Genomic DNA, 19856 nt, shown 5'->3' with positions numbered 1-19856 from the left:
AGATTGGATACATCTCTCCAGGCGGCCACATTCGCCGCAAGTCCAGCGGGGCCTCGGCCAGCACTGCCAGCAGCAGCGCCCTGGGGCACGCCACGGCACGCGCGCGTCGGCCGGGCCGCGCCACGCCGTGCCAGGCCGTGGCGCGCAGGGCAGGGGTCGGCCCGTAGGGCCCGTAGGGGTGCCGATGGGGGCTCCGGGGCGTCACGTCACGACTCCAGCATTCTGCGCAGTTCGGTACAAGCAAAAATGTGAGGCGGTCAAGTGTAGCCTGGCCGTGGTGCAGGACGCCAAGGTCACGGTGCCAAGACCAGGACGCCGTCGTGAGCACGACGCCGTGGTCCCCGTGCGGCCAGTGATAGGGCCGTGGTGCACGACGCCAAGGTCGCGGTGGCAAGACCAGGACGCCGTCGTGAACACGCCGCGCTCCCCGCACGGCCTGCCAGCGTTCCGCAGCGTTCTGCGAGGGACTTCGCCGACTTCACACTCTCGGAACAAACGGCGTCTCATTTCCGGGGAAACCGCCGCAGTGCTGCAGCGTACTGCAGGCTGATTCCAAACAGGGCCTCTGTCTCTCTCGCACACCTACAGAACGACCCAAGAGTGCGAGAGAGAGGGAGACAGCGACAAAGGAGTCATTCGGAGTCCACGCACTGCTGTCGACTCGGGGTTCACGATGTATACAGCTCTGCAGACTTGTCTCCTGCGAGCAAATGCTAAATTTCCTGATCAAAGAACGATTTTTTCCCCCCGTCGTACCCAAATCAATTAAACGGATTTAATATTGGCCGAAGAAATTAATCCTTCCCCGCGCTAGAGCGGCGGCCACGTGTTCGCCTTCCCGGAAGCGCCAACCAAAACCGTGCCGCGCCGGGCCAATCCCACATCCGGCACAGCCTTGGCGCAGCCTTGCAGAACCGCCTTTGTCTCTTCCAGGTTCCAGGCGTTCCAGGCGCGCGATGACTGAATGGGGGGATTTCCATGATACAACGAGATTTACATGACAACCGGCTGAACCGCCGCCGCCGCCACCACGGCCGCCACCCCGACGGCCCGTTGCCAGTGGCGTGGCCATGGCCCCGACGCGGACACGGTGCATGCCTCGCCTGCACCCAGAGGGGCAGACGGAGTGGTTCCGGCCGCTGCACCGCCGGGCCCTCCCAGCTCACTCTCAAAGTCTGAAGATTCTCCATATTATGATGGTGAAAATACTTCGTATTATGATGCTGAAAATACTCCATATTATGATGGTGAAAATACTCCATATTATGACGGTGAACATTTTCCACATTATGATGGTGGTGTTTGTGACTTGACACTGTAAATTAATTAAGATATTTCGTCGATTTGGAGAACATATTCACCATAACATGTTATTGGTGCAGCAAGACATCAAGAGTGCAGTAGACGCGACGTCTCACTCGCACTCGTGGCGCGTGGCGGGCGTGTGACCTCGCGAGGGGCGCGCCAAAGAGAGAGACAGAGCGAGCAGCGCGCTGTCCGCACTGCAGCGAGGATGACGCAGTGCGCGGCCCGGGCGTCGTGACACTGAGAAAAGGACCTGATTTCGCAAGAGTGCGTGCGCCACGGTCAATTTGTTCCCGCCGCCGCCAAACACTCTCGCTGATGAGAAATTTTCGTTATTGGAGGGCGACGACGTCGAGGCGCCGGGCAGAGAGAGAGAGAGAGAGAGAGAGAGAGAGAGAGAGAGAGAGAGAGAGAGAGAGAGAGAGAGAGAGAGAGAGAGAGAGAGAGACGGAGGAAGGCGATCAGGAACCCCGCGTTCTGATGACGACGTAATTAACTTTTTCTGACCTTTGTTTGTGTGAGTTGGAGTGTTAGGGTGTGAGGGTGTTTGCGTGCGTATGTGTGAGTGAGTGTGAGTGTGTGCGTGCTTGCGATTGTGCCGGATTGAGTGTAGGGAAAGGGGCGTCTCGACTCGCAGCGCCAAGGACCCGCGCCGTGTCCTTCCCTTCCTATTTATAGGGACAAGGGCAGGGGGGAGAATTTACGATCTCTTCGGTCTTCACGCCCAGATAAAATGAATTCAATTCGGGGCTACCTCTTTGTTTTTTTCGTGTTTCTCCTTCTCCACTGTATCTCCTATCTCCTCCGTACATCTATCTCCCCGCCCTCGCCGCTCTGGAGGCGTCGTCGCTACACCCGGTAACACGCAAACACACACGCACCCTCACACGACGGGCACCCGACCCTCCTCCACCCGCATAACCCCCCCCCCCCCCTCTCTCTCTCTCTCTCTCTCTCTCTCTCTCTCTCTCTCTCGGTGACGCACTCTCAGCGTACGAGGGTGGAATGCAATGTAGGAGGGACCGTCGGCCCAGCCGCTGAAAGATGCCGCCACTGCCCTAAAGGCAACCTAAAGGCCACACCCTGGCAGAGAGGAGAGAGAGAGAGAGAGAGAGAGAGAGAGAGAGAGAGAGAGAGAGAGAGAGAGAGAGAGAGAAGAGAGAGAGAGAGAGGGATAGACAAACACGAACACGTAGTTTCCCTCACTCCCTCTCACATATCGGGCCGCCAATTATTCCGAGTCGGACGCAAACACTGTATCTCCCCGGAAGAGCGCATTCCTCATCCCGGAGGACGCGCGAGGCGGGCCGGCGAGTCGGGGGGCCCGAAGGCCCGAAGGCCCGAAGCAGAGGGTCTGTAAACACATTCCTTTTTATCTTCGGCCGCCCTCCATTCTCACAAGTTCCGCCACCATGAGGAGGGCGAGGGCGAAGGGGGTAAGGTGTGGAAGCAGAGAGAGAGAGAGAGAGAGAGAGAGAGAGAGAGAGAGAGAGAGAGAGAATCCGACCGGTGTGTTCCCTGTGCGCCCCTCCTGGCCGGCGCGGCCCTATTTTACGAGGGCGAGGTTGTGATTCAGAGAGCCGGTCCGGAGCCGAGCCGGTCACGTGCCATAATTTGTCGGACGAGGACGGGGCGACGGGGCGACGGGGGCCCCACTCACCTCTCTATCAGCTGCAGCTGCTGCACCTCGCTCTGGATGTGGCGCAGGTGCCGTGCCCGCAGCTCCTGCAGCTCGGCGAAGCTCGGCGTCCGGGACCCCGACGTGCCCGCCGACGCGCCGTGCCCCGCGTCCGGCTGCAGGCAATCATCCCCCCCATTCACGCGCCGGGCCGCGCCAGGTGCGCTTCCCGGGGGCGGCCGGCGGGGCTTTACGGGCCGCGACCCGAACGGCGACCCGCACGGCGACCCGCACCACTCCGACAAGTGCGCCCCGATCGAGGACGGCGTCGACAGCGCGCCAGGGACACGTTTACATTCCGGTTACCTACCTAGAAAAGATCGAAGTAGCAAAGAAATTACTTTTCTGAAAAAAAAATTATTGAAGAGCTCTCAAGCGCGGATCCAGGAATTTTATACGGCCGGGGTTAAAACATTTGTGCACACGGGGAAAACGATTGGATGCCTGCAAGGTCCTGCATTGCCTGCACACAGTGTAGGGGTGATGGGCCTGGCGGCACCGGGCGGCACGCACCCCGATGTGCCGGGCCCTCGGTCGGTCCGTGCGCCTGTGAGTTGCTCCCGAGGCAGCGGCTCGACTGCTTGTCGATAATTTACCGCAGCAGCCTGATTCCAAACAGGGCTCTCACTCTTTCTCTCTCGCTGTCATGGAGCGGCCCGAGTGAGTGCGAGAGGGACAGACCGACGGACGCCCTTCGCTCGGACCGCGCCCGCACTGCCCTCGCCCACACGCAGCCCGGCTGAGCCCCCGAACCACGCTTCTTCGCTCCGTCTCTCTCGCACCCCTCCGGCACGGCCCATGAGTGCGAGAGAGACGGAGCGAGCGCTGTTAGCGATAGCCCAGCCCCCTCGGGAGGGAAAGTCGCCCAGCCGTGGCGGGCCGTGGGTGTGGGGCCCACACTGCGGGGCCCACTGGGCCGCGGCACGCCATAGGCGTAACGTATGGGCCGGCCGGCAGGACGATTCCGAGTGGGAGCTCTGTCTCCTCTCTCTCTTGCACTCATGGGGTGTCCCTTGGAGGTGCGAGAGAGACCCACCAACGAGACGCCCCGTTCGGAATCAGCCGGCAGGAGAGTCTCGAGTACCCCGCGCACGGCCACCACCCCGCCCGCCCCGCCCCACCCCACCCCACCCCACCCCACCCCACCCCACCCCACCCCGCCACCCCCGCACGCCAGCCAGCAAGCCACGCGATAACTCACACAGGCACGCGCCGCAATCTGCTCCTGCCCGCCCAATTTCGATACGTTCCGCGGCTGCTGACCCTTATCCCCGCCGGCCGACCCTGCGCCGACCCGCCGCCCGACCCATGGGTCGACCCTGCGCCGACCCGTCCGCCGGGCGACCCCGCTGCGCTTCATTTGGCACCGAGAGGCGGCAACTCCCCCGCACTGTACACCACACTGTACCTTGAGCCTCAAGTCGGCCAGGCTGCCTCCGGCGGCTCCGGCTGCCCCGGCGGTCTGCGCGGCCCGGCCGGCCCGCCAGGGGTCGCTGAATGGGCAGAGTAAGGCGTAAGGCAAAGCGAGGCGAGGCGAAGCGCCGTGATGAAGCCTTGTCTCGACGATTACGGCCATTTGTCGGGGCTCCGTAGACCGATTCCGAGGGCCGCTTTCGTCTCTCTCAGGGAGAGAGAGAGAGACTCTCGGAATCGGTCTACAGCGGCACCCCGGCCTGGGGCACGGCGTGGCGGCGTGGCGTAGCCCTCCGTGGGGGAAGAGCCCCGTGTCGCGCCACGCCGTGCCATGCCGTGCCATGCCGTGCCGTGCCGTGTCGTTAAGCCCTCATCATTAACAAGGCGGCGTGACTTTCAGGGCGCCCGGCGATTTGCCACATGGGCGCATCCAGAGAACCGACCGTTCACGTCGGTCGTATTTTGTCAGTAAATAAGGGCGAGAATGGTTTCTCGGGTGTTCGCGGTCGCGCGTCGCGCCAGCGCGTCGCCAGAAAAGTGGGCGAAACGGAGGGCAAACGCGCAGGTAAGCAGCAGGCTACAGCACTGTGAAAATTTATTGTCACTTTATGACAAAAATGTGGATGATATTTTCATCACTTTCAAATTATGACAATCTCATGCCAAATTGATGACATTTTCATCAAAGCTCCTGTACAATGTTATTAATCTTTTTGATTACATTGCTGTAAAGAAAATTAGCCTTGAAATTGGCGTCAAGTGACGACTCAAATTTTCACAGAGTGCGTACGAGGCAACTTCTCGCCTCAGCTGCTGTTGAGTGAGTACACCTATGAAGATGCTCTCCGCCGCGCTCACCGGTGTCAGGGCTCATTTTTGCCGAAAATCCGAATCCATTAGTAAGTTTCCTTGCCGACGCAGTGGCCCTCTGCTTTGAATGCCAAAATTCGGCCTTCTGGCCCCAGCATACCAAACTACAGCGCTCCCGCGGCCTGAGGCGCCCAAGTTCGGCGATCCTCGGCCAGGAGGCCAGATTTCGGCATTCAAAACGCAAACCGCCACTGGAGTGGCAAGGAAACTTACCGACGGACTTGTAGCGTACTGATTTTTTTTCATGGCAAGGCCGCGCAGCACACCGTCAATAAATGGCCCGCCCAGCCCGGATACAGAAGGGGGGGGGGGGAAGCAAAGGGACAATTTACCTCGTCTTGGCCCAGGGCGACTCAAAGGAAGGCAGAAGCTACACTTCGCCCCCGTGAGTGCGCAAAAAGTGCTATCTTTTGCCTTTCCCACGGGCCACGGCGGCACATAGTGGGCCAGAAGATCGGTGAAGGCAGTCAAAATTCCGGACGCGTTTCGAGCTCCAGAGTCGCTGAACGGGACTCGAACCGAGCGTGTGACCCCACCAATGGATTCCTCGTTCGGAGAGCAATCCAAAGGTGGCGTCACACGTTCGGTTCGAGTCCCGTTCAGCGACTCTGGAGCTGCTCAAAACGCGTCTTTTGGCCGCCTCCACCGGTGTTCTGGTCCACTGTGCGGCACCCACCTGGCGGCGGCGACGGCGGCGCTGCTGCAGCGGTGGCAGTCGGCCTGCCCCAGTAAGGGCTGCCCCAGTAAGGGCTGCCCCGAGGCCACCTCCTCCACGCTGGCGGCGCTCGCCGGCGTCATGGCCTTCTGGAAGATCTGCCTGAGGCTGCTGGAGGGCGTGCCCACGCCGCGCGGCGCCGAGGCCGTCGTCGAGGCCGCCTGTGACGCGGGCCTCGGCGGTGTGGCGGACTGCGTCACGGACGGCGGCCGGTCCAGGACGGCCTTGGCGGGCCTGGCAGCCAGCTTGGGCGGGGCGGCGGCAGTGGGCTGGCCGGGCTGGCCGGGCTGGCAGCACGACGCGGAGCTCCTGTCCAGACGCGGCGCCAATTTAACGTCAAGCGGCTTTACAGCGTGTGGCCGGGCCTGGAGCCGGGCGCCACGGCCAGCACCGGGACCTGCAGACTCAGTCCGAGAGTCGCTTTCGTCGCTCTGTCCCTCTCGCGCCGAAAGGGGCGGCCTCATCAGTGCGAGAGAGGCGGGGCGACGAAACGACTCCCGGAATCAGTCGGCAGGGGTCTCAGAGAGCAGACGACGCGTTGGGCCACAGGTCGAACCTCTCTCTCTCTCTCTCGCACAAGCGAGCCTCAAAGCGCCATCTCCCGCTACCCAGGCCAATCCGGCCCTCAGGCCGTCTGTCTCTGAGGCCCCTCCTCCTCGCCTGACGGCTGGTTTCGAGCACAGCTCTCGTCACGCTGTCTCCCTCGCACTCATGGGGCGTCCCAGCGACTTAAGCAGCACTCGGAATCAGCCTGCTGGGCTATAGCTATCCCGCCAGCTAACAGGCATGCATAAGTCGCCTACGTTCCGTAGGAAAGAAGCCATGCCTTGCCTCCCCCACCCCAAAAGGTCGCACGGTAACGGTTCCTGGTTTTCCCAGAAAGCCTGCAGTAAAGTCATAGGTGACTTCCAGGGGGTTCCTAGGAAAACCAGGAACCGTTTTCACAGTGTCGCCTCTGGATCCACCACTGCGTTTCGGCGGGAAAGCAGCCGCTCACCTCGTCCGCGGCAGTCGCGCGCTCTGCTGCGACGCCATGGACGGCGTCTTGTTGTAGAGCTCCCTGAGGGTGGGCGTCAGGGCGGCGGGCAGCACGCCGGCCGGGGCCGGGGCCGCCTCCAGCAGCGTCCGCGACACGAGGCGCCTGGCCGCCGCCGCCACGGCCGCCGCGCCGCCGTCCTCGGCGAACTCGTCCAGGGCGGCCGAGCCGCGCGCCGCCGTGCCCTCCACCGTCTGCGTCGCGGAGGCCGGCCGAGGTCCGGCCGCCCTGGCGACGGCGACAATGTCAGTGTAGGCAGAGCGGAGCACAAACACACTGACGTGCGCACAGTGGGCCAGACCGGTGGAGGCGGCCGAAATTCTAGACGCGTTTTGAGCTCCAGAGTCACTAAATGGGACTCGAACCGAACGTGTGACCCCACCAATGGGTTGCTCTCCCAACGAGGAATCGATTGTCGGGGTCACACGTTCGGTTCGTGTCCTGTTTAGCGACTCTGGAGCTCAAAACGCGTCTAGAATTTTGACCTCCACTGGTCTTCTGGCCCACTGTGGTTCGGCGGGATAAAACGAGTTTCGATAGAAGCCTTCAGGACCAACGAGATTTCGAAATCTTCGAGCCTCGAAAGCGAATTTGGTGGCGGCTGTTCCCGGCCGGAGCGCCTGCGAGAGGCAGGATCGGCCAGCCCGCGGCGCACCGGCGTCTCCCTCGCGCCCGACTGCCTACCTCGCATTACCATTACCATTAAGGGCTAGACCACACATGATCGTATGCCATTTCGGGCCCGCCTGCACTGCAAAACGAGACATGGCCGTCCGTACTAAGGTGACACTTTATCCCGGCGGAGAAGAACCACCAACGGCTACGACTCCCACTCGCAGTATGGCCAGTCAGGGTGAAGGAGTACATCCCCCCCGAGCAGGCGCTAGGTACCCGACGCACCTGGACCCGTGCCTCACCGATCCTCGCAAAGGCAAACATGTAAAGCCGAGATTGATCCGTTTCAGAGTTTCTGAATCAACATCCTCCGTCTCTGTCTCGCCGACCGAACACGCCGTCGTCTCGTCTCGCCGCGCCGCCGGCCTGCCTGCCTGGCCTGCTTGGCCTGGCCTCCTGGACACATGGCGCGCGAGATCGAGCCGAATATTCGGGGATAAATATTGATACAGAGTGCGCGCGTTGGGGCGTGCCAGGGCGGGGCGGGGCGGGGCGGGCCAACACGGTCCTTGGCGCGGCATCCTGGCTAGAGGCTCTGTAAACACGATGCTGCCGATAAGGGCTTCCGCGGCCGCGCCACCTGCCGGCTATTCGCACGACGACGTCCAAAGTCGCCACTGCACTTTACTGACTGAGGGCAATATTCGCAGGACGACGTCTGCAAAGCAAAGCCGCAACTGTGTCTCTCTCGCCCTTGCGAAGATCCCCGCGAAACGAATCTCTTTCCGAGCCGGTCGGCAGCAAAGACTGCACCCGAAACTTGGCGTCCTTGAAAAGTGTCCCGGGGAAAAGGGGTGAGGAAATCTACTACGGCCGCGCTGCCGATACCCCGCGACGTTAAGCGTAATGGATCGCGCGCGGAGTATCACCGCCATCCATTATTTAAAGGGCGATAGTAGTACTTGGCATGCGGAGGGGACGCCGTCCAGGTGGCAGTGGGGCAGCACGCCAAGGACGCCGGAGGGGCGGCGGGGGCGGCGGGGGCGGCAGGGGCGGCGGGGGCAGCAGGCCCGGCGGGGGCGGCAGTGGAGGCGGGGCCGTCCTTCCGGGCAGAGCAATCCTGCCAACGCCATATGGGTCACTCGGCGGCGCTCGGCGGCCACATGCGCGTTCAGATTGTCCACATGTTACGTGGCGTGATGCAGAGAGGGGGGGAGGAAAATTCGCGTCCGGGACCGCATCTGCGCGGCCGCCTCCAAGAGCCTGCAGGGAATAGGAGGCATTGCGAAGCACGCGGCCCGGCCGGCCGGCCGCGTAGATGCGGTGTGGCGGCAAGCGTTGCAGGCCGAGATGGTGCCAAGGGGGAGGAGAAGTCACAATTTTTCTGGTAAACTTTCAGCAGGACTTCGGACCTCAACGTTTCGGATCACTGCAAATCCATCGGTAAGTTTCCCCTCCACTCCTCTAATGGTGCTCCAATTTTCAGATGCCAAAATTTGGCCTTCTGACACCGGAGCGCCCTCTGAGTATGGCAAAATTTGTTGGCCCAGGCCGCCGGAGCTCCAAATTCTCCGAGGGTGGCCCGGGCCCGGAAGGCCAAATTTTATCACCACAAATGGAGCGCCTGGCAAGGAAAGTTACCGATGGATTTGCAGTGTGGTATAGACCCTGACCGCCACAAAACACGGGCGGAGAATTCGGCCCGGTGTTCGCCAACTTGAGATCCGAACCCAGAAGCACCTACCGTCCTGGCCGCGCCGGCCGCGCCTAGGGGGCGGGGGACCCTGCTGGGCCGTCTGACGGGAAGCTCCTGTGCGGCGGCGGCGGCGGCGGGTCAGGGGCGGGCTGGGACGCGGGCCTCCGCAGGGGGGTGGGGACCCTCGGCCTGCCCAGGCCCTGGCCGCCCTGGCCGCCCTGGCCCAGGCTGCCGGCGGGGCAGGCAGGGCATGTCACCGGAACCGCGGCCGGCGGGCAGGGCGCGCCGACCGGGCCGACCGGAACGGGGATTGGGCTGAGCTGGAGCACAGAGAGATAGAGAGAGAGGGACTTGGCGGGGGGGGGGGGGGGGGAGGGAGGAAGCTTGCGGTCGGTTCCGTTCAAGAGTTGCACGGGGCACAGAGGCGGATCCAGAGGGGGGGGGGCAGCAATGTAGAGCGAGGTAATTCACTGTGAAACCACATGCGGATAGGAATCGAATCGCTGGCGTAAATGCGGGCTATTCCAAGCACTACAAGAAACCTGCTTATTTTCAAACCTTACAAGGGCGAGGCGACAAACCGCCGAATCTCATTGTCTCTCTCGCACCTCAACGGAACGCCCCATGAGTGCGAGAGAGGCAGAGCGATGAAAACAGCTTTCGGGATTCGGAATCAGTCTGCTGGACACCAAACGATTCCTAACCTTACCGCAGTGTACTTTCGGGAAAAATTTTCGACGTACCTCGGATGCTCCAGGGACAAACACAGACAGACCCGTCCATGGTGAGGTTAGACGGCCGCCGGCTGTGGTTCCGACAACACAGCGACACACAGCATGCACGAGCCGAGATCCAATACACGCGACGCACTTGTACGTCATGACTCATTTCATGACTTTAGAGCTAAACGACTGTTCGAAAGTCCTTCTTGAGAAAGGTTACAAATTAAATAAACAATGAGGAAATCGCGCGGGACAGCGGCACTTAAGGAGAGCGGCACAACACGGCACTGACAAACGACAACCGACTGGCGGGAACGTCGAACAAAAACAACAATCTAAATCGGAAGTGCCAACGTAACAGAATGTCACTGCACCAACTTTGAACTGACAAAAGGATCTGCTTTGTGAATCAATTCTCCCATGCCTATAAGTCATTCCACATTCACGACGTGAAATAAAGTTGCGAAGCTTGAAAAACAACCACGCCAGTTTGGCCCGGCCGGATTATTTTCTCCTATGTGGTTTCACAGTTTGGCAGTGTAGGGGAGCGGCCAGCCAACTGGCGGCACTGGGGCGGCGGCAGTGGCAGTAGACCGATTCCGAGAGTCGTTTTCCGTCGCTCTGTCTCTCTCGCTCCTGAGCGGGACGCCGCGTGAGTGCGAGAGAGAGAGAGAGAGAGAGAGAGAGAGAGAGAGAGAGAGAGAGAGAGAGAGAGAGAGAGAGAGGCCGGTGGTGGCCGGCCCCTCATCAGTGTGGATCCACTCGGCCGCCTTAATTGGGCAACTCGCGCGAGATTTCCCCTTTAAACAGACAAACCAAGTCGCCGGCCCGACAGCCCGTGAAACCGGAAAGGGTTCCAGAAGAGAGAGAAAGAGAGGGGGGAGGGAGAGAGAGAGATGCGCTGTCCCAGCAGACTGATTCCGGGAGTCGCTTTCGTCGCTCTGTCTCTCTCGCACTCATGGGGCGTTCCGGATAGGTGCGAGAGAGACAGAGCGACGAAAACGACGCTCGGAATCAGTCTGCAGCCGGACGAGTGCGGCGTCAGGACGGCAGAACGAGCACGCCACCGTAAATTCAAACTTTGACCGGCAGTTTACGGTGCGGTCCAAGTTGGCCGGCCGGGCAGCGTGCAGTGCAGGGTGGCAGGGCGGCGCGGCGGGACATTAGAAATGCATAAAGCGGATCCGCTTTTAATGCGCGTGACCGGAGTAGGGGCGCACGGGCGGACGGCAGCGCGATGACTCCACACACATCGCTGCGTCGCTCTGTCTCTCTCCCACCCAAACGGGACGCCCCGTGAGTAGGAGAGAGACAGAGCGACGACAGCGATGTCCGGGTTCAGACCACAGGAGGCCAGCACAGGGCGGACCTAGAGTTCAGGGGGAGGCGATGCAGGCAAAGTTGCCTACCTAACGGGGGTTAAGTGTGCCCTTTTGCCCTCCTCCCGGTCTTTGGGGGACGCCTCCTGGATCCGCCTCTGCCAGCAGCAGACGGATTCCGAGAGTCGTTTTCGTCGCTCTGTCTCTCTCGCACTCGCGGGGCGTCGGGCGTGGGTGCGGGAGAGACAGAGCGGGTCAGTCTGGTGACGGCGCCAACCTGCACCACCACCGGCTCGGCCCTGTCGTCGTCCTGCTCCGGCTCGTCGTCCGTGGCGTCGTCGTCGTCGCAGGGCTCGTCCACGCAGGGCTCCTCCTCGGACTCGTCCTCGGCGGCGGGGCGTGCCTGCCCCCGGCCCTGCCCCCGGGCCTGCCCCTGGCCCTGCTTGGAGGCGGCGGGGGCGGTGCGCGGCCGCGGCCGCTCGGACACGTGTTCGCGGAGGCTGGGCAGCCGCGACACGGGGCGCAGCACGGAGTGGGGCCTGGAAGCAGAGGGCACAGCTCAGTGGCGCACAGCACACTGAGAGTCGTTTTCGTCGCTCTGTCTCTCTCGCGAGTTAGAAGCGAGTTACGTAGTATCCTTCCCCCGTCGGAGTATTCCCTTGCGATTCAATGGTCTCCACGCCGCTTCGAGTGTTGCGGCAGGTCGCTGCTCCCCGTGCTGCTCGCGGGCCGTGGGGGCCGTGGGCCGTCGTTAGGGACGTTAGCCGGCCGCTGCGGCGTTTGGCCGTGTACTTGGAGGGAAATCGCCAAATTACGGTCCGCGGCCGCCCCGGCCTTGCCGAAGGCCTTGCCGAAAGGGCCTTGCCGCGGGACTCGCCGTGAGCCTTGCCGTTCGGGCCTCGCCCTGGGCCTCACCGGCCTCGCGGCCTCGCCGGCCTCGCCCGCGCCGTAGGCCTGCTTCGGGCGCTCGAGGACCGTGCTGAGGGCCGTGCCGTGGGCCGTGCCGCCTCACCTCCAACCTCCTCGGGCTGCGCGGCTACGCGGCTACGCGGCGTGGCTCGGCCCGCGGCGGACTGCCTTGCGGCTAATGAGCGTCCCGGCCGTGAACCTCGCCAAGCTCACGCACTGCAAGGTCACGCCGGGGATGCCGAGCACGCCGGCCAAAGACCCCGGCCAAGTCCACGCACCGGCCGCCTGCAGACTGACTCCGAGAGCCGCTTTCGTCGCTCTGTCTCTCTCGCACGCACGGGGCGTCCCGTGTCGGTGCGAGAGAGAAGCGACAAAGCGCTGTTTTAGTAATCAGCCCGCTGCTGGGGTCCACCGGGAGCGAGTCCATTTTACGCAGCGATCACGGCGGAAAAAAATCCACGCCTCGCTGTGGAGAGGGCTGCTGGCAGTGGAGGCCCCGGCCGAGGCCCTGGCGCCCTCCTGGACCCCATTATGCGAAATGCCCCGGGCCTTGACAGTGACACACTCGGGGAACTCGGCCTCGGCCAGGCGTGGACGCGCGCACCGCTCCCCGAGGGACGCCTCCGAGGACGCCTCCGAGGTCCGCGACGACCGCGGCGCTGCCGCCGGGGCGAGAGTCGTTCTCGTCGCTCTGTCTCCCTCGCACCTTTACGGCACGCCCCGTCAGCGCGAGGGAGACAGAGCGACGAAAACGACTCTCGGAATCAGTGTGCTGGCCCCCAACTTCCTGGACCCTATTTATCGGCGCGATGCCCGTCAAGAAGTGACAGACCCGCACCAGCCGGGGACGGGGAAGGCCGGACAGGCAGGCTGGCAGACAGGCCGGCCGGACAGACGGGCTGGCAGACAGGCAGGCCGGACAGACGGGCTGGCAGACAGGCAGGCCGGACAGACGGGCTGGCAGCCCCTAGAATAATCTGGCCGGAGGCGGGCCGGCACAATATCGGACGGATCACGCGGCCGCTGCTCTCACAGTGCCGTGCCGCTTCGCCAGTGGCCCCGCCAGTGGCCCCGCCAGTGGCGTGGCACTCGGGGCTCATCCCAATCTGAAAACTTTGGCGGCGCAAGGTCAAAGGACGAGGCAGGGCGGATGGCGGGAAGGTGGGAGGGGGAGGGGGAGGGGTGGCCGGGACGGCGGGGACTTCTGAATGTTCCCGCGAGGATATATATATGGGCACGTGAGGTTAGTGCGGCCCACATAATTTCAAGGTGGCCGAGTTTGGGTGCAAGCGCGCGCCGCGCCGAGAAAGGATGGATGGTGTAACCTGAATGGGCGGGGACGGGGAGGGGCAGGGGTGCGTCGGGGGTACGAGGGGAGAGGTGTTTATCACATAAGCAGGCAAATACCCTCGTTCGCGGGACCGGGTCGAAAGGGTTGCCAACCTCCGCCTGCCTCTTAGGCAACAAGCTCCAGGCATTGCTTCTCGTATTGCTTGGTAGGCGGGCTGTGGTTGGCAGCCCTTTCAAATTGGTGCGTCGAGGGATTTTTTCTTCTTCTAGTAACGAGGCCATTACTGGACTCCCTCTGGGGGTTGAGCTGCAGACGCCTATGCAGTCATGCAGTGTCACGGTGTTGCCGGGCCTGAGCCAGGGCAGCCAGTCCAGGGTAGTCCAGGGCAGCCAAGCCGGGGCCTTGCCACGCGCCTTCTTGTCGCTCAGCGCGGCCAGCTCGGCGACGGGTCACTGGGCACCGCCCAAGACGCCAAAAGCGAGGCCCGGGGCATCCCGCGGATCGAGCAACGACGACGCGACGTCGCCGTGCGGGACGGCGCACAGTGGGCCAGAAGACCGGTGGAGGCGGCCAAAACTCTAGACGCGTTTTGAGCTCCAGAGTCGCTAAATAGGGCTCGAACCGACCGTGTGACCCCACCAATGGATTCCTCGTTCGGAGAGCAATCCATTGGTGGGGTCACACGTTCGGTTCGAGTCCCATTTAGCGACTCTGGAACTCAAAACGCGTCTAGAGTTTTGGCCGCCTCCCGGTTCGCTGGCCCACTGTGCGGCGCGAGGCACCGCCGCAGCGGACTTGTTACGCGCCATCGCTCTGTCTCTGTCGCACTCGTGAGGGTCTACACCGTACAGGGATAGGTATCGGGGAAGTCGGGGGAAAGGTAGGGACAGGGACACTGGCAGTAAGAAGGAATTAGTTTTTGTCCGAAGAGAACTCCGAAAGTTGGTCAAAGTATGGGTTATAAACGCCACGTGACTGAAAGTTTGGCTCCATGAGTGCACATAATTTACAAGTGAAAAGAAAAACAAGGAAATTAGAAATTTTCAAGCTAAAAATGTGGGGAAAAGTCATGTAGAAAACGAAAAAGGAAAACCCGTGTGAACCCTGACCCGGAAACGACCACGAGCCATGTCTGCTAATTCCCCGAGTCGCAAAAGCGGAACGGGAAATTGAATCACTGCGCTGCGCTGCGCTAGGTCGCCGGCGCCCTTTTTCTGCGTGTAAACCGGCCGCCCTCGCCACGCTACGCCACGCCGGGCCGCGCTGGCCGAACAATAAGTGCATTAAGACTCGTTTTCGTCGCTCTGTCTCTCTCGCACCTCCTCGCCAAGCCCCACGAGTGCGAGAGAGGCGACTCTCGGAATCAGTGTGCGGGCTGGACTGGCTACTCGGTCCCGTCCTCCGGCACAGCCACGGCCCAGACCCACACCCGGCCTCAGGAAAGCCCGGCAGGGCCGACATGGGACCGGCAGCTAACCGGCAGCGGCGGGCAGCCGTCCCGGCAGGGGAGGCTTATTTAGTGGCTTTCACTGCTTTCGCGCACCAAAAGCCGCGCGCGGGCTTTGCAACAAACTTTCGGAAAAATCCTCGCGCGCGTTGCCACTTTGGCGTGCCGCACGCCGCCGCTAAATCCGGCCCACTTTTTTTCTGACGCCTCGCTGGGTTTGACTGCCGCCGGCTCCGCGGTGTATTCGTTTCAACTTTGGCGGCACGCGGTGCGGTGCGGCGGCCCGGCCGGGCGGAGCGTCAACGGCAACGGGCGCTGCTTGCCGGTGGAGGGGAGGGAGCGCAACTGGTTAGAGAGGCGCCGGGCCAGATGTTGTAGGCTCTCAAAAACCCGTAACGCGTGGACACGGGTTACCCTACAGGGCTCTAAGGGCAGCCCGGGTAAGAATCGAGTTGACGGCAAACCTGGAGAAACCCGGATCGGTGGGAAGGCGCCGTGGAGAGAGACAGAGAGACCGCCCTCCACGCAGGGCGCGCGGCAATCACCCACTCTGCACCTACCGGCCCAACCCGTTCGCCATGAATGCAGTGAAAATGAAAATGGACGACCCGGGGATTCGAACCCGCGCTCCCCAAAGCGGCCAAAGCAGATGCAGCTACGCCGAGTATGTTCCAATCAGCGGAATGAGCCGAGCGCGGGGCCAGCGAAATCATCACAGCCGCGCCATGGGCCTGCAGGCCGCTTCCGAAGGCCGCTCTCGTCGCCCGGACTCTCTCGCACCCCTCGCGGAAGTGCGAGAGAGACAGACAGAGCGGCGGCGGCAGCTCTGTTCGGAGTCAGCCGGCTGGGGCTGGCTAGCCGAGTTAATTAAATGCAGCGCCCGTCCTAGCCCAGCCGGGCAGGCAGGCTGGCAGCCTCGTCAGCGCGGCCGTGGCACAGCCCACCATCCCGCGGCCCATGCCATAAGCCCGTCGATCGAATCACGTGCAGCTCGCCTCGGTACCCGTCGCACCCGGAAGTGCCGCCGCTGTTTCCGTTCAATCCGCGGCCAGCAGACTACTGAGAGTCGTCTCGCCCCGCACTCATCGGGGCGTCCCGTACAGGTGTGAGAGAGACAGAGCGACGAAAACGACTCTCGGCATCAGTCTGCTGGTGTTTTCGCTGCCCCACTTAACAGTGTGCGGCCAGACTTGGTACTTTGTCACCACGTTCGTGGCATGTTTCGTTTGATTTCGCCTTGGTGCTCATTTGGTGATTCTTGGTTCGGTTCGGTGCCAATTGGGTGATGTTTTTGTTTGGTTTGTCACCATCCGGCGAATGCTGCACTTACCGCGCTACCAGTGGCGGCACGACGTGGAGCTGCTCCACCGGGTGGGCCTGGTGGGGCTGGCGCAGGCGGCCCTGGGGCGGCCGGCACGGCGGCGGCGGCGCGACGGCGGTGACGTCCTCCAGGTACGCGTCGTCCCAGTAGCCCGCCGGCGGTCGGGCCGCCGTGCTGGTGGTGCTCCCCGAGGCGTAGTAGTCGTCCCACGCGGCGCCCGGCAGCAGCACGTAGCCGTACCTGCGGCACGCCATGGGCTCACAGTGGGCCAGATGACCGGCGCCGGCGGTCGAAACCGTCGAAACTCTAGACGCGTTTCGAGCTCCAGAGTCACTAACAGGACTTGAACGGAACGTGTGTGGCCGCACCAATCGCTTTCAGGCGGCAGCGGCCAAGAGAGAGAGAGAAAGAAGGGGGCCCGAGGAAGGGGAGGGGGCAATGGAAATTGTGCTTTTGCAAACCCCCCACCGCCCCGCCCCCTCTGGCTCTGCGCTTTAGAGACATTAGGGTTTCTTCGATGGCGGCAAGGCGCGCGCAACGGCCTCTGCACAGCGATTCCGCACAGCGTTTCCGCCGCGCTGTCTCTCTCGCACTCGCGGGGCTCCGTTGCGGGAGCGAGGGAGACAAACGCTCAGTCTGCAAGCCTTGCGTAAGGATCTGTTTACCCGCTTCCGAGGGAGTTGCCCGGTTCTTGTTTGTTGTCCTCCCCTCCCCTTTTCCCCGTTAGCAAATTGAAATAAGTTTGAATCGGTCGGATTGCCGCCGAACCGCCGCGGTGCACCGCCGGCCGAGTCGCCGCTCCGAGTCCGAGCTCACCCTTGCCGCCAGTCCTTGTACGTGGCGAGGCGCGGCTGCGGCGGGTAGAGGCCGTGCACCGGGGCGTGCACCTGGCCGTGGCCGCGGCGCGGCGCCGGCGGCTGCGCCGAGGTCCGGGGCGGCGGCGGCGGTGCCGGGTAGAACTGGCCGGGAACGAGGGGGCCGACGTACGGGTGGCACTTGGCGGGCACCGCGCCGAAGTGCACGTCGCCGTACCAGAAGTCACCGGCCGGGCTGCGGTACATCTCGTTGCTGGAAGACAAGGACAGTCGGTGTGAGTGCCATGCAGGACGACGGAGACCGGGGGGGGGGGGGGGGGGGGGAGCAAGGACAAGGGAGGGGCAGATCGAGAGAGAAGGGGGTTGTAGTGGCTCTGTCCCTTTCCCCCCTGAAGTAGCCAGTAGGCAGAAAGTCGCATTTTGCCTTCAAGCAAACAACTTTCGCTATATCCCCCGCCACCTGAACCCTTCTCTGGATCCACCCTCACGACAAGGAAAGCCACAGGCCCGCCTTCTCGTAAGCAGCCCACCCTCGCCGCGGCGCCGCGGCCCTCCGTCACCTACCCGGGTTGCGAAAATAGACTCATTACTTAAGAACAGACTGATCCCGAAGTGTCGTTTCGCCGCTCGCTGTCCCTGCCGCACTCATGGGGCGTCCAGTAGGGGCGCGAGAGAGACGGAGGGACGAAGGATTTTTCGGAATCGCTCCGGCGCGGCGTGGCGTGGAGTGGCGTGGCGTGGAGTGGCGTGGCGTGGCGTGCCACCCCACAGGACGTAATCTCTGCCCCGCCGAGGCCGATTGCGCGGCCCCATGTAACGCGAAGCCACCCTTCCGGTCCCTTCGCTGCCACGGCTGCCACGCTGTCGGAGTGACGTCAGGTCCGAGTGACATCATCGTCTGTCCGCCGCGGGCGTCAGGCGTCGCGTCAGCGTCGTCGGAAAGGAGGTCACGGCGCGACGATCACGAGGAAAAACAACAAGTCCTCCGCCCTCCGCTGCACGTGGCCGTCTGAACGAACGAACGCCCCTACACAGTGGGCCAGAGGACCGGTGGAGGCGGCCAAAACTCTAGACGCGTTTTGAGCTCCTGAGTCGCCGAATGGGACTCGATAACCGAACGGATGGCTCTCCGAACGAGGAATCCATTGGTGGGGTCACACGTTAGGCTCGAGGCCTGTTTATCGACTCTAGAGCTCAAAACGCGTCTAGAGTTTTGGCCGCATCCACCGGTCTTCTGGCCCACTGTAGAACGCCCCTGGAAACCGCTAGCTGGCTGCTGGCTGCCCGTCGGCCCTAACACAACCCGACCCCGGAAAAGACATCGCCGTATCAGACGCTGATCACCGGTGATTCGTCAACCCTCCGCGCCTCTCCGCGCCTCCCCGTCGGCCAGAGCGCCAGCGGGGCTGCGGCCGCGGCGTCATCCCCCCCCCTTTCCCTGCAGCTCCCCCGGGCCCCGCGCGGGGAGGCCATCACGCCGGCCCCGCGCTCCACCTAGAACACCGAACTTGTCCGCCGCCCTGCACACTGGCTCCGAGAGGCGTTTTCGGCGCTCTGCCTCTCTCGCACTCATGGGGCGCCCCGCGCAGGTGCGAGGGAGACAGAGCGACGAACGCGACTCTCGGAATCAGTGTGCTGCGCCGCGAGACGCCGCACGCCACTCGCACAGCGGTGTACAGCCCCATGGTGGCAGCGTGGCGGCGGGGCGGGGCGGGGCGGCCAGGATGACTTTTTGTCGCCAGCCACTTCCCCGTCGGCCAGCCGGACCAGCACAGCCGCCTGCTTCCGACGGGCTGCTCGTCGCTCTGTCTCTCTCGCACCCCTACGGGACGCCCCATGAGTGCGAGAGAGACAGGGCGACGACACGATCCTCCGGAATCAGGCCGCAGCGCCTGTTGTTTTCGAGCGGAGGGCGGAAGTCGGGCCGGTCAGGCCGGCGCCGGCGAAGCTGTTAGGCTGCTCCCCGTCCTCCTCCTTCTTCTCCTCCTTCTTCTCCTCCTTCTTCTCCTCCCCCGCCGACGGCCTTTAGATGAAAAAGTGAGCCGCCATCCCTCCTCGTTCCGGCCAGGGCCGCCAGGGCCGCCAGGGCTCAGTCTCAAGGCCGGCCCGCCGAGCACGCCAAGGTGCGGCCCGGCCACGGCCCCGGCGGCCACGGCGGCCACGTCAGTGGCGGATCCAGGGCCGGCCGAGGGGGGGGGGGGGGGGCAAGGAGACACTTTTCGTCTACGAACCGTGTGGCCCAGAAACCACGTGACAAAATGGAAGATATGCATTCCCGCCAAACACGGCAGCGCTCAAACCTAACCTACGAGCCTCGCGCCTTCTAGGCGGGAAAATATTGACGGTCCCCAATGGAAACAACAGACGGGGCGGCCCGCGGCAGCGCTGCCAGAAGGGCGGGAAAAGTGGAGCAAACACACCGATGCGGTGTGCGACGGGCTGCATCTCCTCTTGCTTATCCGACAGCTAGTACTAGCCAGCAGAGCTGTGGCGGGAATTGCCTTCAAGCCGGCTTCGAGCACTCCTTTTGTCACTGTCTCTCTCGCACACGTAGGGGACGACCAATGAGTGCGAGAGAGACAGAGCGAGGGGGAGGGGGGGGTGCTCGGAATCAGCCTGCTGGTAGGTAGGAGGTGAAGCAGCCCGGTGTGTTCGGGATACCGCCTGCCTTTCAGGCAACACTGGCCCGCGGGAGAGCCGCTCT

The sequence above is a fragment of the Thrips palmi genome, unplaced genomic scaffold (assembly GCF_012932325.1).
Source record: "Thrips palmi isolate BJ-2018 unplaced genomic scaffold, TpBJ-2018v1 HiC_scaffold_8, whole genome shotgun sequence".
Lineage (NCBI taxonomy): Eukaryota > Metazoa > Arthropoda > Insecta > Thysanoptera > Thripidae > Thrips > Thrips palmi.
Note: the sequence above shows the minus strand (reverse complement) of the source record.